Genomic DNA, 6,000 nt, shown 5'->3' with positions numbered 1-6,000 from the left:
CCGTACACCTCGCTATTATACTTCTAAACGATATAAAAAAAAGTATTATCTCTCTAATTATAATGCTATATGAATTTAGCGAATAAGACAATATTAATAATGAGAAATCTAATGAAGAATCATTATTAGAGGCTTCGATAGAGACTTCTTAAGAGAAATCCTTAGAAAAATTAAGAGAAGTCTCTACTACTAATACTTCTAAATTATTATATTAAATAAAAAACGCTTATAATTACGATAATATTATTTAAGAAATTATTTAATTAAAGATATCTAAATAGAGAAAGCTATTATTTAAAATAATTAAGAATAATCTTAAGCTGAAATTAAGTAATTATTATTTTTATAATAAATTATTATACGTTAATAATAGATTATATATATTAAACGTTTCTGAATTACGAATTAAAATTATTATAGATATTTATAACTCTTTATTCGAAGGTTACGTTAATAGATTATTAATCTATAATAGAGTAAGTAAGCTTTATTATTAATTAAGAATAACGAATTCTATTACTTATTATATTAAGAGCTATTATATCTATAAGAGATCTAAGATTTATAGAGAGGGTAAGTAAGGTTTACTTAAACCCCTTTCTATTCTCGAACGGTATTAATAAGATATTTCTATTAACTTTATTATATTACTATCTATTTATCTTAGATATAGACGTTTCTATTAATATATTATAATAATTATAAATAGACTTAATAAGAAGAAGAAATTCGTTTTCTTAAACTCTCTAAAAGTGGAGGTAATAATTTAGGCCTTTATCGAATTCATATAGCGAGAAAAGAATATTCATTTATCATTATCTCCGATCGAGGCACTGTTAGATTGTTAGCAGCAGCCCCTACGAGGGCCCTGCGAAGGCCCTGCGGGGGCCCTATTTAGGTCCAAATAGGAGTGTCTGGCTGTCAAGCGCAGACACCCCCGGAACCAGCTTTTTTAGCTGAGTTGCTAACAATAGTGTCTGCGCTTTGTTTCCGGGTCGGTAGCCTAAAGAATCTGGCTAGCCACCCCGGAGCGACACTAGCCATAGCCGAGGGTGACACGCTTAGTCATTAAATTTGAGGGTCGGGGGTTCGAGGACGCTTGGATCCCCCATCAAAAATCAGAAACTTGATTTTTTCAGAGGGTCGCTCGGGTAATAGTCACGCCGAAGGCGGGCCCCGAAGCCGAATATTTTCGGGCAGGACGCCCTATTCCAATGAGGACATTTCGGGCAGAACAGCCCTATTCCAATGAGGACATTTCGGGCAAAACGTCCCAGGGCAAAAAGCCCAAAAAGCAGATGCCCGGGAAAGAAACCCCGAGGCCGGCCAAAACAGGCCTGAATTTGATTTGTGTGCGCTAAGGCGGGGTCACAGGCCCGGAATACAGCCCCATTCCCACATTATACCGGTGCGAAGGCGGGCCAAAGGCCTTTCACTTGGTAGCCCCGTGGGCAAAAACCCCAGAGGCAATTTGAAGCCCCGCAATGGCGGGCATTTAGAAGTCTTCGGGGGAGTAAACCCCGGAGCACAGGGCATGTTGTCCTTTAAATCGTGGATCTTTCGGAGAAAGGGTCCCCGGAACATTGCGATTTTTGCACTGTCTGTCTTCGGAGCTCGAGGACGAGCCCCCTAGAGGGGGAGGCATTGTTAGATTGTTAGCAGCAGCCCCTACGAGGGCCCTGCGAAGGCCCTGCGGGGGCCCTATTTAGGTCCAAATAGGAGTGTCTGGCTGTAAAGCGCAGACACCCCCGGAACCAGCTTTTTTAGCTGAGTTGCTAACAAAAATTTTTTTTTTAAGGCACTTAGTTTATAGCACATTTCTGGAGAAAACTATATAAAAGAATTAGAATCAAATCTAAACTCTTTACTGCGTTTTATTTCAAAATTAATAAATAGATAAAGAACGCTAACGTAGCTCTAAAATAATATCTTAAAACTTATATTAATTATAATTAAGATAATTAAGTAGATTTATTACTAATAGTAGAGTTCGAAGCTAATTTTAATAAGAACGCCTTATTAAACGTATTATTATTTCTTTTTATTAAAGAATATATTTTCTACTTAAAAATAGAATTCTTAACTTCTTAGAATTAATTCGCTAGTTAAAAAGCGAAGAGAGATATTAAGTTAATTAATAAGTTTATCGAGAAGATCGATACTATAAGAAATTATCTAAGAAGTTAACTTAAATAATTATAAACTTTATAGAAGAAGTAAACTAATCGTTATTAGCTTTCGATATTAGAATTTAGAGTTAGAGATATAATTATATTTAATAGAAGAAATATTAAAACTATACGCCCTAGCAAATTACTAAATTATAAAAATTTCGAATTATTTAAAATCATTAAAGCTTTAAATAATTTCGCTTATAAGTTAGAACTCCCGACTTTCATAAATAATATTCATTCTATCTTTTATTTATAGCTATTATATCTCGATAATAGTAATCTACTATTAAGATAGATCGAGTCTCCGCTATTATTTATTAACGTTAATAAAGAAGATAAAATCTATAATATTAAAGAAATAGTTAAATTTAAATTAGATAAATAAAAGAACGATCTCTTAACTAATAAGAGGGGATATCTAATATATAAAATTAGATATAGAGGCTCTAAGACCGAGGAAAATTTATCTTAATAACCATTTACGAATATAGTAGAATATTCGAATCTAATAATAGACTTTTACTATTACCACCTCGAGGCCGTTAACCCTTATTTATTATTTAAGAGATCTTCGAAATAGTCTTCTCTATTAGCGCTATTAATTTATAGTAATTATATCGACTTATAGAAAAATCTTAATATCGTAATAAAATACTAAGTTAATATATCTAAGAATATTACTTTATATACGTCTAGATATACTTTCTATAAGATCGATATCTACTATATAATAGTCGTCGCCGAAGCTTTAAATTAAAGAAGGGGGTAATATTACGATTTTAATAATCTTATAATCTTACTTACTTATATTATAACTTAATTAAACTTAGCATATCAAGGCCTTTCGGTCTTTCTATCTTACTGTGAGGGCGTAGTTTACTGATGATCAGCTAGCGGATATAGGCTACAAAAGACGTAGTGTCGTTATGAGATTTAATAGTATATTTGGTAGTAGAACTAATCTCTAAGGAACACTAAAACTCCGGGGCATACGAAGTAGACCTATGTCCGCCAAGCCCCTAGACATACGAGGCACGTTATTGAAACTAAACTCTGAAAGAGATCCTAACGTAGCACATAGGGCACGTCATTGAAACTGAACCCTGAAAGGGACCCTAATATAGTACATGCGATGTCGGCGCCTTGACGTAAGCAGCGTTAAGGCCTATAACGTATTAAGTCTAATAATTATCTCTCCTTCTAGACTCTAATCCTTAGGCGCCTAAGTAAAAATAGAATACTTATTAAAAAACCTTTAAACCCTAATAGAGAAATAAGGAAAAAGAGTTAATCTATTAAAGTTATAATATTATTTTAATAACGCGATAGAATTAACTCTTACGCGTTATAAACGCGTAATTAATATATTATATAATAATATTAATACTATCTTCGAGAATAATATCGCTTTTATAATATTAATTAATAATAATTTATAGTAAGCTAACGCGCTTAGTATTAATATTTTTATAGCGCTAGTTAATAACCCCTATAGCGAATAATATTAGATTTAAAAATTTATAATAAAATCTTAAAAATTTAGTAGATAAAGGAGAGAGAAGAGTTTCTCTATAAATAACGTTATTTCTATAACGTATTACGTTTATAGCGAAGTAACGTAGTAATAATCTTTATTATAGAGATTTAAAGAAAGTAATTAATAAAGCGATACGTTCGCGATAATATTCTCGATTATTAATTAATAATAGTAGAAATAATAATAATAGCTAGGCGATATAACTTTATAGATAATAGCGAAATATTATCGCGTCGCTACTATCTATATTACTAAGTATTATTCGCTAGTAATAGCGCTATAATAGAGAATATAAAAACCCTCTTTAAATTATTTATTTTTATTCTTTATAACTTCTAACGCCTCTCTTATAAGTGCTTATTCTAGCGCTATAATATTAATATTAATACTAATATAAGTATAGTATATCTTATTATACTAATAATCTACTTCTCTTTATTATAAATATCTTATTATTATTAATCGCATTAATATATAAATTAATAATTTTATAGTATTCTTTTTTAATAATAATAATAACTTTAATAGTAAGTATATAATCGCCTTATAAGCGCGACTACTAACCCTTAATTATTTTTATTATTATCGCTCTATATATATAACTATTAATAAATTCTAATATTTAATTTATTATATAGAACTTACTTTTATTAAGGCGATAATTTATATATTTAAAATAAGTCTCTTTTTTATAATAATTATAAGATCGAAAAACGCGATATTAGCTATTATATTAAAATCCCTCTATATCTTTAAGCGTAGATAAGAAAATTAATATAACGCTATCGTCGCGTTAAATAATCTTAAAAGTTATCTTATTAATAAGTTAAGCTTAATAAGAAGATTACTTAATAGTATAAGTTATAAAGATATATAATAATAATAGCTTCGACCGTTTTTATTATAATTATAAATCTTTAAAACTAGCTTATAATAATATATAAGCGTATAAAGAAATTAAAGAAAATAAATGAGTTACTAGAGAAGAAGCTTAAGAGCCTTTATCGATATATAACGAATATCGATAAATCTTAATTTAAAGATTATACTTTAATTATCTTCTTATTAAAAAACTAAATTAATTAATTTAATCTAGAATCTAACGCTAAAATAGCGGAGGATATTTAAATAATAATCTTTTTTTAATAGTAGCGCTAGCGTAAAGTCTTTAAATAGTTCTTTAATAATTATTTTAGATAAAAATACGTTTATATTAATAATATATACTCTAATATAATAAACTCTCTCTATAGTAGAGTTTAATAGATAGTTAAATAATATAATTATTTTATTAATCTATATCTTAATAATAATAAATATAGAGGAATATATACGTAGTATAAGTATTATCTAGAAATATATCTAATCTAGTCGATAATTATATTTAATTTTATCGCCTTTACTTATTCGTTATTAATTTATATAATTAATTAAACTCTTTAGTAATAAGAGACTTATTATTTATTACTTAGTACTTTTATTTACTACTCATCTATTTATAAGTTTAAATTAGCTCGCTAGTATTAGTAAATTTATTATCTAATAATTATTAATTATACTCTTCGTTCTAATTAGTTTATTTAACTTTATATTAAACGCCTTTCTTATACTTAATCTTATTAATAATTTCTTTAATCTTTTAAAGCTTATTATTATTAATAAGATTAAGAGTTTATATAAAGACTTTCGCTACGTTATTATAATCGCGAAGATAATAAGACTTAAATAATAATATATAAAAGATATTATAGATTTTATATATCGAGAATAGAAGTAGATAATATATTTATACCTCTATCTTATCTATAATCTAAAATAATTTTATAAATTTATAAAATAACTTCTTACTTAGACGTTTTTACTTTAAATTCTTAATCGCTAATATTATTAAATTATTTATCTTATAGCTTTAAGACTAATATATTTTATTATAATATTTAAATTAAGCCGTAATAGCGCTATAAAAGCGCTCTACTATCTTATTCCTTAATATTTATAACTTCTTTACTCTATTATTTATAGCGAATATCTCCCCCTCGACGAAGTCGTTCTCGATCTTCTAACAAATTTTAGAATAATATTTATATATTAGAAAGAATAATATCGTTTTAATAAAGGAATATTAACTATTTATATAAGCGAACTCTATTATTAATAGTTATTTTATTTAAACGTTTTACTTATTATTAGCGAATATATATAAGAAGTATTTTAGTATCTAATTTTATCGCTTAATCTATTTATTAATTTACGAGTAAAAGACGATATTTAGATATTACTTAATTTTAA

The sequence above is a fragment of the Letharia columbiana genome (genome assembly GCF_014066305.1).
Source record: "Letharia columbiana isolate WasteWater2 chromosome Unknown Sc0000035_s1, whole genome shotgun sequence".
NCBI classification, from domain to species: domain Eukaryota; kingdom Fungi; phylum Ascomycota; class Lecanoromycetes; order Lecanorales; family Parmeliaceae; genus Letharia; species Letharia columbiana.
Note: the sequence above shows the minus strand (reverse complement) of the source record.